Below are 18,345 nucleotides of genomic sequence, written 5' to 3'. Positions count from 1 at the left end.
ACCAACATTGATTAACAAAACAACCTAAGAATTTTGAAATGTAATATTAGAGACGAAGAAAAATGACGATTAATTGGTATTTTTTAGTAATTAAGATTTGGCCATCAACTAACGACGTGCATGTCAGAAAGTAAACTAACCTCAGCTCCTCTGTAATCTGTATTCAATTTATAGGAATAATTACAGAATATGAAACACAAGGACCCAATCAAAACCAACAACCAAAATGTGATTTGTGTTTCCTTTTATAAGCATAACTCCAGTGGAAAGATACAGCATTCAAATTCATACTTCTTGTGCTCTGGTTTTAATGGTTTTGCTAATACTTACATGAGTACAGAAGAAACATTTCAAAAATGGAGAACAATCAAGGTAAGTCAAAATTTTTTTTTTCAAAATTTCTTGATGGTTTTTCTTTCTCTTTCTTTGATGATATTTAATTTCTTTTAGTATGCTGCTGGCTGGTGTATTGAATTTGGATCCTTTTTCATTTGTTGATTGATTATAAGGATTTATCAAGCACTTGAATTTTGTTTTTGTATTTTTAGTGTCCTACTTTGAGTTTCTTATGCTTGTAAACAACAAACAAAGGGGTTTGTCTTGATGGACTAGGAAGATGCATTCCTTGGTTGGAATTAGTTTTTTAGTGTCCTACTTTGAGTTTCTTATGCTTGTAAACAACCAAAGAAGTTGTTTCGGTATGTTGTGCTGCTAATGCCATTGCACATTTTAGTGTTTCTACATGGGGTGCACTTCAGAAAGAAGACGCATCATCTGATTTTAGTTGGCCATTTTACTTCATTAGGGGGTTAATATGGATATTTGTGTCACTCGCCCTCATTGTGCCGCTGATCAAATGGGCAGGAAATTTGGTTTCTGTATGGTGGATTTCCTTCTCTATACTCAATTCTATACATTATGTGGAAATCTTAGTGAAACACGAAAAATTCGATTTGATTTCATGGTCTGTAAATTTGCTGCCTCTCTTTTGTGCTTTAGTGCATTTTAGACAACTGCTAGTTTCGCAAGATACTCAGGAAGAGGTTTTGTCAGAGCCACTACTAACTCCAAAATATGAAAATAACAGATCAGGAGTAGGAAATGCAAATTTGTTTAGCAAATTAACATTTTCTTGGCTCAACTCTTTGATGTGTGTGGGCCATTTAAAACCATTAGCATTAGAAGACATACCTAATCTTGTCCCCGAAGATGAAGCTTTTATTGCTTACCAGGCGTTCTTCCAAGCTTGGGAGATTCTACGGAGCCAAAGGAGCTCAGAAAATGATAATAATTTAGTTCTTTGGGCACTAGCTAAGGTTTCTATAAAGAAATGATACTTGTAGGAATCTATGCATTTCTTAGGACCCTCTCTGTTGTAATTTCTCCACTGTTACTTTATGCCTTTGTAAATTATGCAACCCATAAAGAAGAAAAATTGTCTCACGGCGTTTCACTAGTTGGTATGTTAGTCATTGTCAAGGTTACAGAATCTTTATCTCAGAGGCATTGGTACTTTAGCTCAAGAAGGTTCGGTATGAGGATGAGATCCGCTCTAATGGTGGCGGTTTATCAAAAGCAGCTAAAGCTTTTTTGGGTCGAAAAAAACACTCAACTGGGGAAATAGTTAATTACATTGCAGTTGATGCTTATCGAATGGTTGAATTCCCGTTCTGGTTCCATTCTTCATGGACTTACGCAGTTCAATTGTTTCTTGCTATTGGAGTACTTTTCAGATAGTTGGTTTTGGGGCTCTTCCTGGTTTAGTTCCTCTCTTTGTATGTGCAATTTTAAATGTGCCCTTTGCAAAGATGCTTCAGACTTATCAAACACAATTTATAAGATGAATGATTAAGAGCCACTTCTGAGGTTCTAAACAATATGAAGATCATCAAACTACATTCTTGGGAAGATAATTTTAAAAATTTGATCGAGTCTCTCCGAGATAAGGAGTTCAAATGGTTGTCCAAGTCGCAGATTCAGAAATCTTATGGAACTGCACTCTACTGGATGTCACCCACATTGGTATCCTCTGTTGTCTTTCTAGGATGTATGTTTGTGAATAGTGCTTCTTTGAATGCCAGTACCATCTTTACAATTCTGGCAACGCTGAGGACCATGTCAGAACCTGTCAAAATGATTCCCGAGGCTCTTTCTGCGATAATTCAAGTCAAGGTTTCATTAATTTGCCTTAATACTTTTTTGGTTGATGACGAGCTCGCTGATAAAAATATTCTGAAGAAAAATCAACAACAGAACTGCGGTCTTGATATTGTAGTAGAGTCTGGTATTTTCAGTTGGGAGCTAGATTTATCCGTTCCAACCTTGAGGTCCTTTGATCTCGTCGTAAAAAGAGCACAAAAAATCGCTGTTTGTGGACCTGTTGGTGCTGGAAAATCTTCTTTCTTGTGCGTCATAATGGGGGAAATACCGAAGATCTCAGGATCAGTGAGTGACACAAGGACTCTAATCTTAAAAATTTAGAATGAACTTTATTAACATTAGTTTTACTTGTTGTTTCTAGGTTGATGTACTCGGGTCTATCGCCTATGTATCACAAACTTCTTGGATACAGAGCGGGACAATTCGTGATAATATATTGTTTGGACAACCAATGGACAAAGGCAGATACATTAAGGCCATTAAAGCATGCGCTCTCAATAAAGATACTGAAAATTTGAACTACGGTGATCTTACAGAAATTGGTCAGAGAGGGCTGAACATGAGTGGAGGACAGAAACAACGGATTTAACTCGCTAGATCTGTCTATAATGATGCTGATATATATCTCCTTGACGACCCGTTTAGTGCTGTTGATGCACATACAGCTTCTATTCTTTTCAATGTGAGTCCACTGCTTGTTACTTTTTAATATTGAATGCAGGCTTCATACGTACTGATCGAAAGAGAACTTCATGAACTTCGTGTACTTCCAGGATTGTGTCATGGAAGCTCTCGCAACAAAGACTGTCATTTTAGTGACACACCAAGTTGAATTCCTTGCTGAAGCTGATGTAATATTGGTAATCGCATTTACTTCTAAACACTGTAAAATAATACATTTGGTTGTTATTGCTTTCGTAATACATAATTTTTCAGGTTATGGAAGGTGGAAAAGACACTCAATCAGGAACATATGAGAAGCTATTAACTGTTGGGACTGCATTTGAACAGCTTGTTAGTGCCCATAAGAATTCAATGACAGAAATGGACACTGTAAAAAGTAGAAATACGAATGAATTTAAAAAGTTGGATCCAAACAGGTCGGAGGAGTCTAAACATGCCTCGGCCATAAAAGATAACAATGATGTAAAAGATAACAATGATGATGAGATATCAATGAAAGGTATGCCAGGGATTCAGTTGACAGAAGAGGAAGAGAGGGAGAGTGGAGACGTTAGGTGGAAGCCGTTTTACGATTATATCATTGTGTCTAAGGGATTATTCTTTCTTGGTTCATCAATGTTTTCTCAGATTCTTTTCTTTTCTTTCCAAATTGCTTCTACTTATTGGTTAGCAATTGCCATAAGTGTTCCCAGTGTGAACAATAGCATGTTAGTCGGAGTTTACGCAGGGGTTTCAGCTGTGAGTACATTATTTGTATATTTGAGGGCCTACTTTGCAGCGCGTTTGGGACTGAAGGCTTCAAGAGCCTTCTTCTATGGTTTCACAAATTCTGTGTTTAAGGCCCCTATGCTCTTCTTTGATTCAACTCCGATTGGAAGGATTTTAACACGGGTAAAATATACTCCTTCTATATGTTTTCTCACCTAGTCAAAATGATTCTGAATTAATATGTACATCTCTTACTGTTGTAGGCATCATTTGATTTAAATGTATTGGATTTCGCCGTACCTTTTTCCGGTTCTTTTGTGATTGCAGCTTCTGTTGAGCTTGTAACAACCATTTGTGTAATGGCCTCGGTGACATGGCCAGTTCTCATTGTGGCTGTTCTAGCGATGGTAGCTGTAAAATATGTTCAGGTGGATCTCATCCCTTATCGAATCTTTCCCATTGTAGTTTTTGTTGACAATCTTAGTCTGACAGTGTAATTGTGCTAATAATGAAGGATTACTATCTGGTCTCTGCAAGAGAGTTAATTAGGATTAATGGAACCACTAAAGCTCCTGTTATGAACTATGCTGCTGAAACATCAGTAGGAGTCGTCACAGTAAGGGCTTTTAATTTTCTATGACTCACAGGTTCTTTAATAGTTACCTGAAACTCATCGACACAGATGCTAAGCTCTTCTTTCACTCTAATGCTGCTATGGAGTGGTTAGTTATAAGAGTTGAAGCACTGCAGAACTTGACATTGTTTACAGAAGCTGTTCTCCTTGTTTTGCTTCCTCGGGGTTCTGTAAATCCAGGTAATTTAAAACCAAGTCTACAATTTGAATATCATATTTATAGTTGCAGTTGTTTCAGGTTTTGTGGGGCTCTCTTTATCCTATGCCTTGGCGCTTACCAGCACCCAAGTTATTGTGACTCGATGGTTCTGCAACTTAGCTAACTATATCATTTCTGTTGAGCGTATAAAACAATTTATGCATATACCATCAGAGCCTCCAGCAATTGTTGTTGACAAAAGACCTCCAGCTTCATGGCCCTCTAAAGGAAGGATAGATTTGCAAGATCTCAAGGTGAGTTATATCAATTATATCGATTGTAACTTCAACTATATCTAAAACCCACAATCAGGTTGTAAAACTCTTATGCATATGTTTGGCGGTGATGGTTGCAGATAAAGTATCGTCCAAATGCTCCTCTAGTTATCAAAGGAATCACTTGCACTTTCAAAGAGGGTGCAAGAGTTGGAGTTGTTGGTAGAACCGGAAGTGGAAAGACTACACTCATTAGTGCGTTGTTTCGCCTTGTAGAACCTGCAAGTGGGAAGATTCTTATCGATGGGTTAGATATTTGCTCAATGGGTCTAAAGGATTTAAGAGTGAAGCTTAGTATAATTCCTCAAGAAGCGACTCTCTTTCGCGGAACTGTGCGAACTAATCTGGACCCTCTAGGCCTTTACTCTGACGAAGAGATATGGAAGGTAAGAAAGCCAGTTCCCTGTCACTTTCCATTCATCGATATTCATTTCCTTTATTTAACATTACAGTGTTTACCTTGTCACTGTATTAACTTCATTGCACTGTCAATGACAGGCAATAGAAAAATGTCAGCTAAAAGCTACAATCAGTAGTTTCCCTAAACTTCTCGATTCGCCAGGTGAGATTACTCCAAGAAAGTTATTAATCTAACTAGTGTAAGTTGATAAGGGGTGTTCTAAGGCTAGTTAAATTACTTAGATAACCTTGACTAATTTATTTATTTATCTTTCTATTTTTATTAATTTTTTTAATTTAATATTTTTTAAAAATATTATCTTATTTTTAGAATTGTTTTATATTTTTTTAAGAAAATTTCAGAAACAGTCACCATTTTTATTTTCATAGAATTTTGTAAATTTCTTTTTTAATTTAATTTTTTCTTCTTAAAATTTAGTTTTAAAATTTTTTAATTTTTTTTCTAAATTTTTTAGTTTTATTATTTATTTCTTCAAATATCTTTTTAAGGAAAAATAAGTTGATTTTTTACTTTCTTTAGTTTGTCTGTCGGTTTTGTGAAAAGAATATTTTTGAAAAATCTAAAAAAAATAATAATAATTAAATTAATTTTTTATAAAAGAAACCTCTAAAAAGATAATTGTAAAAATATAAACATAAAGGTATTACTGTAATAATTGAAATATTACATATAAAGGGTTATTGGATTTACTAGGTTTCAGTGACCATTGGTATGGTAAAATATACTAGTGCATTTCTACTACATCCTCTGCAGTTTTTATCAATGGCTCTCCTGATAAATTCTGTAAACCATCCAGGGGGCTCAGGCCTCTATTCCCTTATGTTTTCTTACATGGAAGCTCTCTCTACGATCCTCATTCAAGCTGAAGAGATGGGTCTTATCACTATCATTAAGATCTGTAATAATGCTCCCTCCATCAAACATTTTTTATTTGATGATGACCGCATGGTGTTTTGCAAGGCTAACAAGATTGAAATCCAAAACCCAATTGATATCCTTAAAATGTTTGGTGAATCTTCTGGCCATCTCATCAACTTCAAGAAGACTAGTGTTTTCTTCAGCGAGAATACTGATCTTAATCTTATCCCCATTATTAACAACTCTATTGGAGTTCAAGTGCTTCAGTCAAATGTCAAATACCTTGGATCCCCCATCTTCAATCATAGGGTCAAGATTAATTCTTCCAAGCCTGGAGTGGACAAACTCAAACTCAGATTAACCAGTTGGAAAAATGTTCCCCTCAACTCAGCAGGAAGACATGTCCTCATCAACTCTGTCACATCAACCATAAGCACATACCAAATGAATAACTTCAAGCTTCTTAAACAAACTTGTCAGGAGCTAAACAAGCTGCAAAGAGACTTTTTCTAAGGAACATCTCTAGATAACCCAAAAAGGTTACTACCCAAAATCATGGACAACTGACTGCAATCCAACAGACATGTGACTATTAGGCGTTATGAATATAAAACACTTCAATAGATCTATGATTACAAGAATTGGGTGGAGACTCGAGACTGATAAAGACTCTCTCTGGTACCAGCTGATGGATGCTAGATACTCACTGGTAGAAATGTTCTCAACATGTATATTAAGCCCAAATATGGATACTCTTGGATTTGGAAGGGAATTCTAGAAGGCATCAACAACATACAAGAACATAGTTCTTGGAGGATTGGTAATGGAAAGTTTGTCAGCATCTGGGAGGATATCTGGATTCCAAACATTAAAAATATCACCCCTAAACCTGTCAATTTCCCTCCCAGGATATCAAGGGTTGAACATCTCATCCTTACAAGTGGCAAATTTAATACCACTATGATAATTACTTGTTTCAGCACGTCTACTGCTCAAGCCATTCTCCAAACCCCAAATCATCCAGGGAAGGAGGAAAAAATTATGTAGAATCTTACTGACTCTGGAAAATTATTGTAAAATCTCTCTATCAAGCCAAGATGGAAAGATTGTAGAACAATGATACTCATACAAACAATCGGAAAGCACTATCGAATATGGATGTTGCTCCAGTTATCCAGATCTTCATCTTGATATGTGCTCATGGAATTCTCCCCACTAACGCTAAAAATTCTAGCATTCTTCACTATATTGATCCAATAGGAAATCTCTGGAATACTGGGAGGAAACCTTGAAACATATGATGTTAAACTGCCCCTCTGCAGTCTCAATCTGGAACCTCCTCCTTGGCCCAAACCATGGGAAGTTTGATCACGCTGCAAACTTCATGGATTGGCTTAATTCTTGGTTCACACTTGGAAACATTACCTCTTGCTACAATATTTATGCAACTGCTTGCTGGTACATCTGGAAGGCTGGGTGTGACTTTGTCTTTAGTCATATCCATCCAAATGCCAGACATACCACTACCAGCATAAAACATCATCTTTACAACCATAACAGAATCCACCATAATAAAAACCACATTCTCAACCCTCTCCTTAAAATGAAGATAATGGATTAAGCAATGAGGATCTCACTTCTTTTCCTATGGATTCTGACAGTGGAAGAGATGTTGGTGTGACTATCAAAATCTGTACCTTATAGAATCCAGAAAATCTAAAATATTTAACTGCTCTTATAACTTTGGATTTTGTATGAAACATCATTCGGACTAGAGGATATTCAGGATACTATGGGGAAGTAGGAGAATCATGAGGAGATGATCTAGCATTTTCTTGGGATAAGGAATGTCATCACACAACCATAGAAATACAAGTTGAATGAATGGAAATCTTAGTTTGTTTCAACATGTTATACCATGATGCATTTCAAAGGCGTTTTCACCTAAGCTACCATGAAAGAGTTAGGAGGAAGGATTATTATGATAACAATCCTAAGCTACAATTTATTTCTTGCGTTCCAGGCCTTAAAGTAATCCATAGACTTCAAAACTTGAACTCTTTTAACTTGGCTGTGTTATGTAATTAACAACTCTAATAGGGAAAAAAGTGGTTCTGTGTTGGATAATAGCTCCCTGATGTATTCCCCTTAGGTATTTTCCTAAAGCCTAAGTTTTTCTATGAAAAAAAAATCTACTTAAGAAGAGGGAAAAGGTGAAATTTGGATTTTAATTTAAACAATTCTTAGCATACTAAGAGAAAAAAGCACTAATAAAACTCGAGTTATTCTCACGATAACTATATCTCATTGTATGGAATTTTTTTCCCTCTTTCTTCGGGATTTTTTCTCTTCTAACGGGAACTTTATCTTCCTTTTCTGCTTGATTAGTTGCTCGTAGTTTATCTTCATTGTGTTCATGGATTGTGAAGGTTTCCGTCTCCATAGAAATATACTCCCTCTGTCCCTCGTATAAAGGAGGAATTTTAAATTTTGATAGTCCTATTAGATAGGTGAAACTCCAATTTTTAGATGACTTATTCCATGTGTACCCTTATTTACTATGTATAAATACTATCACAAATAAGTTAATTTTTTTTGGTCTTCGGAATGAAATAAAAAGTGAAACAAGAAAAGTAATGAATATTTATGAAATCCAAAAAATTTCTCGCTCTAAAAGAATTGGAAAATTCCGTCTATATATGGGATGAAAGAACGATTATCTTCCAGTATACCCTTAAATGATTTGAACCTTTACGACAAGAAATAAATTCTATAATAACAACATGGGCTTTTTTTTCTTCCCTTATTAACACAAAAATATAAGATTTACGCTTAATAATCGACATAGAGCAATGAAAAATCGACACCGTCGAACAAGTTTGTACCATGCCGACATATAAAAATTTGATGCTAGAACTTGGGTTAAGGTTCTGTGTTACAATCGACATGGATAAGAATTTAATCTAATAACCACTATTACATGTGGTATGCTGACACAACTTAGTATATGAATATTATGTCGACGATTATTTCATTAAAAATGAAAAAAATTAGTAATACCAATAGATATAACATCCAAATGACTAACTTGTATGAATTGTTAGTTACCATCCAAAATTAAAAGATCTACAACGGTCGGCTTGGTATTCGTATATTAACTGGGGCATGAAAAGGAGAAGGTACCAAGTGCGTCACCAACCTTTTTCGTTCGTGAACCCGTATGGACACAAGTACTTTCTGCTAGGAATAAATATACATAAACGGAAGAGATTTTTGTACCTGATTGTAAACCAAGTTCCCTGGACGATCTCAAAATCAGTACCCAAAAACATCCTAGTATGTAATCGAACTATAAACAGACCGAATTCCAACAAGAACAAGTCTAGTAATCTGTGTTTCAAGACACGAATTAACAAGAACAAAACTTGTAGTTCTGTATAGTTGAGTTAAGAACTGTCTAAGTTGCTTAACATACTACTCTGTTATAGAGATAAAATATATAATCCGCAAAATAAATACCACAAGACACTAGATATTATGTTAATAAGGAAACTACAATATTGTAGAAAAACCTTAGACCTAGTCTAGTTTGAACATACACTATATTAAGGCGCTACAAACACTAGCCTACCATCAGACTTTGAACTGAATATAGTTGAGACTGAATCGGCCCTCTCGGCAGTGTAGCTTCGGTAGTTTTCCTTATGTGTCTGAATCCAACATGATCCTACGTAATTGATTTTCATATTCCTTTGCAGCCCTAGGAGTTGCTTCAGATACAACGTACAAATACTTTTAATTATTCTTCTTCATATAAAAGGCATATGGGTTTCCTTAAGAAAGATATAAAATCAAGGTAATGGAATCCCGTGTGTTTATGAGGAATCTTCAAGATATATAAGTTAGCAAGAGAACTTCAATAATAGTCTCCTCAAAAGGTTTTAGAGATGCCCAGTCGAATTTACTTCACAAGATTAATCTATAAAAAATATGAAACTTTTGGATTACAAAGTATGAGACGAAGATAATTTTGTAATTTCTACCAATCTTATTTATAATTCTTGAATGTCAATATAGCAGAAGAGACAAACCTCCGAATAGATAAGAATTACGATGATTAAGAAATATTCAAGATATCAAGAAATATCAGGTAAAGTATAGTCCGACCGGGTTTCAAAAATCCCTTAGTGAAGAATTTAAAAGTCGTAACCTAAGACATTTTCACAAGAAACCCTAGGTAAAAACGTAGGGGATACCAAATACACCTAACTTTTTCATCCGGAAACATGTATATAAGTAGACTAACTGAATGACCCTTGACAATATGTATATAGGGTTTATATCTCAACCTCTACTCATTCAGTATGGATATAGACACAAGGTACGTGAACTTGATTGTTAATCAGAGTACTTGGATGATCTCAAAAATCAATATCCAAGATCAACATAGTCGTATCCAAATAATCCAATCATCCAAGTGGTTAAACTTGTTATTTATCTTTCAAGATACGAATTCTATAAGAAACCAGTCTCTTAATCAATTACAATTAAGGGGTTGTATCTACTCAGATTCAATACGTACAAACATGTGTAAATCCAATTATAAATATAAACAGTATAATGCAGAAAAGGAAAAACACAAGACACTAGAAAAAATTTTAACGAGACAGAAAAACCCAAGGACCTCGTCCAGATTGAAAATCACACTTTATTCAGCCGCTACAGACACTTGCCTACTATCATACTTCAGACTGGAATGTAGTTGACACCCAATCCATCCTCCAAGCGCTTCAGTTACAATCGCGCTCCTTACCTCTCTTGAACCTCGCAAGGTCCTACGTGCTTGATTCCTTATATGGCGTCCTTTACAACCTAAGATGTGCTCCATCCAAAGTGAAGACTTTTGATACCAATCTTCCTCTAACAGAGAAGCCTATTTTATTTCGGTTTACATCTAGAAGATCAGGGTGTATGAAAAAATGTTTGCAATAGACAAAGATAGCAAACCTTACAATCCGAAACACTTATGTTCACTTAGATGATAAGGATGCATTTTTACCACCTTTCAAGAACAATCGTCGAAAAATAAATTAAGATCAATCTTTAGATACCTATCTTGAGGAATCACAAATTCTGAGACGAAAGAAACTTTGTGATTTGTATATATCTTACCTGAAAGATTAAGAGAACCTTCATAACAGTAAAACAAGATCAGGGTACACGAACTATCAAGGTAAATATAGTCGGACCTGACTTCACGAATCCCCAAATCGAAGTCTTATAGTCGTAGAACTAAAAGGTCAATAAAGAACGACTCTAGAATCAACTAGGACACAAAATGTCAGGGAATGATTTTCCCAGTTGAAAGAGCTTCTCTATTTACACTTTTTAGATACCAGGGTTATCTTAAAATTCAATATGAGATCACTTGAAATCAAGCAAACACTAAAACGGTCCACCAAAATCTAATGTCAGGATCTCGTGGCCTGCCCATTAAGATTACATTTTCCAAGAACTTTTAGTTCACATGGACTGTGGAAATGAACTACACGAGAAGCCTCATTATTTGAGGTTATCAAGAAATCCAACCCTGTTGTGAACTTCTCTAGTCTATGTCAGTTCATGTCTTGGTTATGTTACTCGGCAAACAGAACGAGTAACTTTGTCTCAGAGCCTCGCATGCTTACTATAATGCATATGGCCTCTGAACTCAAAGACTGTATTCATCATCACCTATATCTTATGTACAAGAATTTTTGTGATAATTTTTCTATAGGTGGGTGGATACCCATATTTTCAGTCCACAATTGTGCATATACTAGAATAATTAAATGTTGATCAAAGACAAAAAAACAAAAAAAATGATTAGAGAGAACCAATTGATTAAAACACAAAACAAGATAAAACAATAAATAGTAACGACTGACCATAATACTTTCTGTGAAAGTAGAAAAATAAGTATAGTGTGGAAAAAATGGATTACCATCATGAGGTATCAATGAGGAGATCCCATCTATATCAATATTTTTGCTATAAATATTTTTCTTCCAGTTGTAATAATAAAAAGAGACATCAAAATAAAATAGAATAGTATACACGTAGGTTCAGTTGTAATAACTGTTCGGTTTGGAAAGTTAGCCAAATAATTGAAAGCTATCTGATGTTCATTCAAACACCTGAGAATTAAATTATGACACACACACATAAGTGTTTAAGTGATGAATCTTAGAAGTTTTTAAGAGATTTCTACCAATGATATATATATTAAAATAATAAGTTTTTAAGCATCTGCTAAACATGTCAAAAACGTTGGTACAACGGTTCTGGTTCACGAGTCAGAGTGCTAGAGTTCGTGAATTGATTTCACCAAACTTTCTAGACTCCGGAACTCAGTTGATCACAGTTCGTGAACTAGTTTCGCCAACTGCTAGCCAGTTTGTATTCAACTTAAATTTTAGTTAACCACGGTTTGCCAACTTGGTTCGTGAACTGTACCCAACTGAACTTATGATTGGCGAATTGGTTCGTCAACCTTCTCTATATTTCTTTCACTTATATATATATATGGTTTGCAAACTGGTTCTTTTATCTACCCTGAGTAGAAATATCAGTAAGTTCATATTTCTCTCTTATGATGTTTGAAACCTTTTCCACGTGACGAATCATTTGCATGGGAAATTTTCAATTGATCCACAAATTAATTAATAGAACTAATATTGTTAAAGGACCATTGAACATCTAATTTCACAAGACAAGCTTGACTCAAAACTTCTTCTTTTCTATAAGTCATACAACATAGTCTGAATAGATGGAATGATGATATGGTGAGTAAAATAGAATGGTGCAGTCTTCACATACCAGACGATCTTCAGTCTTCAAGGGTGATCTCTGATGCTCAACTACAATTCTAACTTATTCCGAGACTTAACTTAGTAGACTAAAAATCAAGATATATTTTTAATCATCTAATTTGATAAAAAGCTTGAGATAACAAAACTTGCGGGTTCAACCGAGAAATGCTCTAACACTAGGTATTTAAAGGACGATTATAGCCACAACTAGGACACAGAATTCCCAGGGTTGAGATTTTAATTTGCAGATAGCCCTCTATTTATAATGATGAACAAGGCTAGGATCTAGCTTACAACCAAATATGAATTTATAAACTAAGTAAGCTTTAAGTACTTCTCAATATATATTGATCATGCAAGCATGTGAGAAGTTTTCTTTGAATTACAAAGAAGATTGTGCACACACTCTTTGATCGATATAAAATCCGTGTATCATATGGTTACGTTGTATGTGAACCATCAAATAATCATGGAGTTCAATAATGCATAAAGACTATATCAACCCAAACTTTCTGAAACGGTTTGTGAACAAATTTTCATCTCAGAGTTCAGTAACTCTTAAAACAAAATAAGCTCGTGAACTATCCAAAAAAAATTGTGAATAAATTATTGTCTGAAAGTACAGAGACTTTTCATATCCATAAGTGCGTGAATCTTAAAATCAATCAAATCGACTTCTGAACAGATAAGTTCATACCTGAGTTAATAGAGATTTAATTCATCAAGTATATTACTTGTAAGCTTCAAGTTCATGTACTGACCAAATTAGTTTGTGCAAATAAAACTAACTTGGTTTTGTTAGATCAATGTTTGGTTGAACCCACAAGTTTTGCTATCACAAGCTTGTTATTAATATTAGATGATCAAAACTGTTTATATCTTGATTTGTATTCTACTAAGTCATGTATAGGAATAGGTTAGAATTTGGTAGTTGGTATCGGACATCACCCTCGAAGACTAAAGATCGATGAAGACATTTGGAGAACTTTTGTATTCAGTATGTCAAGACTGACCCATTCTATTATACTCATCATCTTAATATTATATATGTTTAGGCGATATCGTGTGACTTCTAATAGATTTACAAAGAAGAAGTTTCAAGTCAAGCTTGTATTGTTAAAAATATTGAAATATGATTTAGCAAATATGTTCAACGATCGTTAACAATATTAGTTTCAAGCAATTTATTGTTTATGATTTAATTTGTGGATCAATTGAAAATTTCCCATGCAAGTGATTTTATCACATGGAAATGTTTCAAACATCATAAAAGAGAAATTATTAACTACTGATATTTTTACTCAGGGTAGGTTGGCGAACTAGTTCGAGTATCTGAGGTTCATAAATAAATGAAGCTTTGCAAACCAGTTCGCAAACTGTGAGTTCAGTTGGGAATAATTCACGAACCGTAGTCAACTTAGTTCGATAGTGTTGTAGGGTTGGCAAACCCGATTCACGAACCGTTGCACCTTGACTCGGGAACAAGGCTAACGGTTCATGAACCGTTGTACCAACTGTCTCAGTTTATGTTTCAACATATGCTCAAAGACTTATTTTTAATATGTTTAGCATTGCTAGAACTCTCTCAGACACTTCTAAGACTTCATTGACCACTCAAAAACTTATGTGTGTGTGTCATGATTAAATTTTTAGGTGTTCAAATGAACAAATTGCTTTTAGTTCTTTGCCATAATTACTAAACTTAACAGTCATTATACACTGTTCCAAGGCAAGTGCACTATGTATGTTCTTCTATTATAGATTCAAGACCTAAAAGTATTTTCTTGATTCCAAAGTTATCTTAGCTTGAATTCTAAGCAACCCCTGGTTTTTGAAAAACTGAAAAATACATATACTCTTTCAACTAGGAAATTTAATTGCTTAAACTATGTGTCCTAGTTGATTCTAGATTCTTCCTCTATATACCTAGGTTTCCTCTAAGAAACATGATTATGTTTATGAATAAAAGATTTCTCTTTGGGGATTTGTGAAGCCAGGTCCAACTGTCTTTACCTTGATATTTTGTGAATCCTGATCTTGCTTTTCTGTTATCGAGGTTTTTGTATCTCTTTCAGGCAAAATAGATAGTAATCGCACTGCTCTCTTCGTCTCAGACATTGTGAGTACTCAAGATTATCTTTAAAAACTGATTATAATTGATCTTTTAAAGATTGTTCTTAATAGGTGGTAAAAGATCCATGCTTCTCATCTAAGTGAATGTAAGTGTTCCGGATTGTGAGGTTTGCTAGATTTTTCTATTGCAAATAGATTTCCTCACCTTGATCTTTGATCTAAACGGAAATCAAATAGGCTTATATGTAAGATGCAAATTGTTATCAAAAGTCTTCACTTCAGTTGAAGAAATTCTTAGGTTGTAAAGGACGTCAATTAAGGTAATTAATTGTGTAAAGTCTTGCGAAGTTCAAGAGACGTAAGGAGCGGGAATGTAACTAAATCGCTGGAGGGTGAATTCGCTCTTAACTACATTATAGTCTGAAGTATGATAGTAGGCTAGTGTTTGTAGAGGCTTAATATCGTTTGGTGTTCAAATCTAGACGAGTTACCGGGGTTTTTTCTACAGTTGTGGTTTCCTCGTTAACAAATTTTCAGGTTTCTTTTATTTTTTATTTTTCGCATTATATTGTTTATCTTTATAATTGGATTCACGCAAGTATTAGGTATTCAATCTAAGTATATACGTCCGTCTAATTGTAATTGATTACGAGACTCTATTGTAGAATTCGTATCTTGAAAGATAGATAACAAGTTTAATTACTTGGAAAAATTACGTTGGATTGTTTGGACAGGAATAGATTGATCTTGGGTTTTTATATTTGAGATCGCCAAAGTACTCTTCTTAGCAATCAGGTTCACGGACTCCTTGTCTATATTCATACTGATTGAGAAGAGGTAGAGATATAAAATCTATATACATATTTTCAAGGATCATTCAGTTAGTCTACTTGAAATTGTATTAGGTTTCGTCCATACAGGTTGCCGAACGAAATTTTTTGTGGTGTACTTGGTACCCCGCGTTTTCAGGTGTCCCATATGAACTTCTTACGCAATTACAATATGTTGTATAATTAATAAATTATTCTCAACCTATTATGCGATAAGTTCTTTATAACCTCCATTACTTGAATTTATTATTTGAGATTTATCAAGTACAAGCTTGTACTAGAAATTTCTTATTTCCAGTATCATCATAATATTAAAGTCATACGACATAATTTCATTATATAGAATGGTATAGAATATGAGTAAATCTACAATAATCAGTTTCACATATCTTTGTTGATGAAGTTCTCATAGATGTCTTCGTTGTTGTGCAGCCTTTAATCTTCAAGGTCGATTAGTGAATTGGGATACTCAACTACGATGCTTTATTCCTAGTCCGAGGATGAACTTAGTAGCCTATACCTCAAGATATAGTTTAGATCAACTAAATTTGATAACAAGCTTGACATATAAAAAATTATGAGTTTGATCTAGCGACACTCCAACATTACTGTTAGAGCATAGCTCGGTTGAACCCACCAAGCATTGGTATGTCAAGTTTGGTTGTCATATTTTAGTGAGCCAAAACTTATTTAAGAGTCGCTTGATTATGTACTAGAGTCAACTTCGTATAGGTTAGATTGAAAGTATTAGGATATGAGACATTACAAGTATTGCGAAGACTTGAAGAAGTGAAGAAGCAAGGAGCTACGATGACAACATCGTCCTTCTACTTGAGGTTAGTGATATTTGACTTGAACTGTTTCATTCCCTAAAGGAATCTTTCAAGTCGTGCATATTGAAAACAAAACTGCGAAGCATGAATGAATATACTCTAGTTAGACATAGTATTAAGGAATACAATACAAGGTTTATTGCTTAACCATTAACCTTTGTAGATAAGACATCGAAATAATCGTTTGAATGCTATTGTGATTATGTATGGGTATAAGGTGAAGAATTCTTCATAGGAAACAATGTTTACATTTGTTTTAGGGAAGTAAATTCATGAACTTATTTTGTGAATCGAAAGAGAAATCTCCAGGAATTATTGGTATTGTTATCCATTGAATATCTTTTAAACTACCAATATGTGTGATTAGTATAACCGCTCATGAATTGTTTATGTTCTTGGTAAAACTATTCACAAAGGCCTGACTTTTGTATTGGTATGACGTTTACTAGTGAAACCGATCTTAAGTAATCACCTGAGATGGTATGATCGATTTTGTGTTATTGGTATGACCTACTCTGGGTAAAGGGGAACCGACCCTAGTAAGAGGTGAAACCGATCACAAAGGAGAATCGATCCTTGTATGAGGTGCAGCAAGTTTTTAGCAGAAAGGGGAACCGATCCTATGGACAGGTGCAACACGTTTTTAGGCAAAGGGGAACCGATCCTATGTACATGTGCATAAAGTACAAGTTATATACCATATATATGTAGGGAATCGATCATATTACCTAGTCAACCGAATTTTGGAAAGCTAGTGTGACTATGCAAAGTACTCACATGGAGGTAGAACCGAAACTTGTTTTGGTAGAACCGTTAAACCCATGATTTGTGATTGAGTGTTCTTGATCAATCACATAGTTCTTGAAAGTCAGATGAACCAATTCTAAAATTCTTTGGAAGTGTGGCAAATCGGTTTCAAGATTGTAAGTATGAAAGAGGACTTACAAAGTAAAGATGTCGACACACTTTGAACATGTGCAGTAACGCTTATCTTTAATTGTTCAAAGTTATTCCTTAATAGATAAAGGAAGAAAATCCCAGATCGAATAAAATAAATTGAGAATCTTTTATTTAAGGTTTTTAATTTTATTTTAGGAAAATGAAAATTAGTAATGTGCATTTACTAGTTGAATATTTTCCAAGAGATTTTCGGTCATTATTTTGGACAGAGCATTTCCAGGAATTTTGGAAATCGAATCTGGAATATATTGCATATCTTGAGAATATTTTCGGTTTTGGAAATTCCTTGGTGTCCAAACTTCCTTGGTCTATAAATATGAAAGTTTGCATTTCGAGCAAATTAATCCTCGTATAACAAGAACTATCTCAGTTGTGCTGCTACTGGTGAAGCCGCCTATTCGGAGAGGAGAGTAAGCTAACTAGGAGAAATCTCTTACGGCCGCTCAGTTTAAAGTCTTCTTTGAGATTGAGAAGCTCTATTAGTACCGTTGGTGGGAAACTAGACAATTACGGTTTATATTTTGTTTTCGATTGATTTGATTGACTAACGGTTGTTGAAATTTGATTGCACCTAGTTTGTTTATGCTTGAGAATCTTCTCTTCTGATATAAGATTCACTCAAACTAGATCGAAGTTCTGACGGAGATCTTTAGACTGCTTGTAGATATAAAGATGTCTTGTGATAATCCATTGTTAACAGACTACGTTCTACGCGTGATTGATCACAAGAGATTCAAGTTGATTGTGCAGGTGTTTATTGAAGATCTAAGAATATTTGAAGACAAAGAAAACTTTGAAGATTTCTGATTTGGAATTCATGATATTTGTTGTGCACAATACTTGTTTCGGTGAAAGAGGA

The 18,345-nt window shown here is 34.6% G+C and overlaps 1 pseudogene; it reads left to right on the top strand.

Annotated features, from left to right (window-relative positions):
* Nucleotides 1-356: 356 nt before the first annotated feature.
* Nucleotides 357-18,345, top strand: part of LOC113351369 — a 30,434-nt pseudogene continuing 12,445 nt past the window's right edge.

This window comes from Papaver somniferum, chromosome 2, assembly GCF_003573695.1.
Source record: "Papaver somniferum cultivar HN1 chromosome 2, ASM357369v1, whole genome shotgun sequence".
NCBI lineage: Eukaryota > Viridiplantae > Streptophyta > Magnoliopsida > Ranunculales > Papaveraceae > Papaver > Papaver somniferum.
Note: the sequence above shows the minus strand (reverse complement) of the source record. Positions and strands in the feature narration are given on the sequence as shown.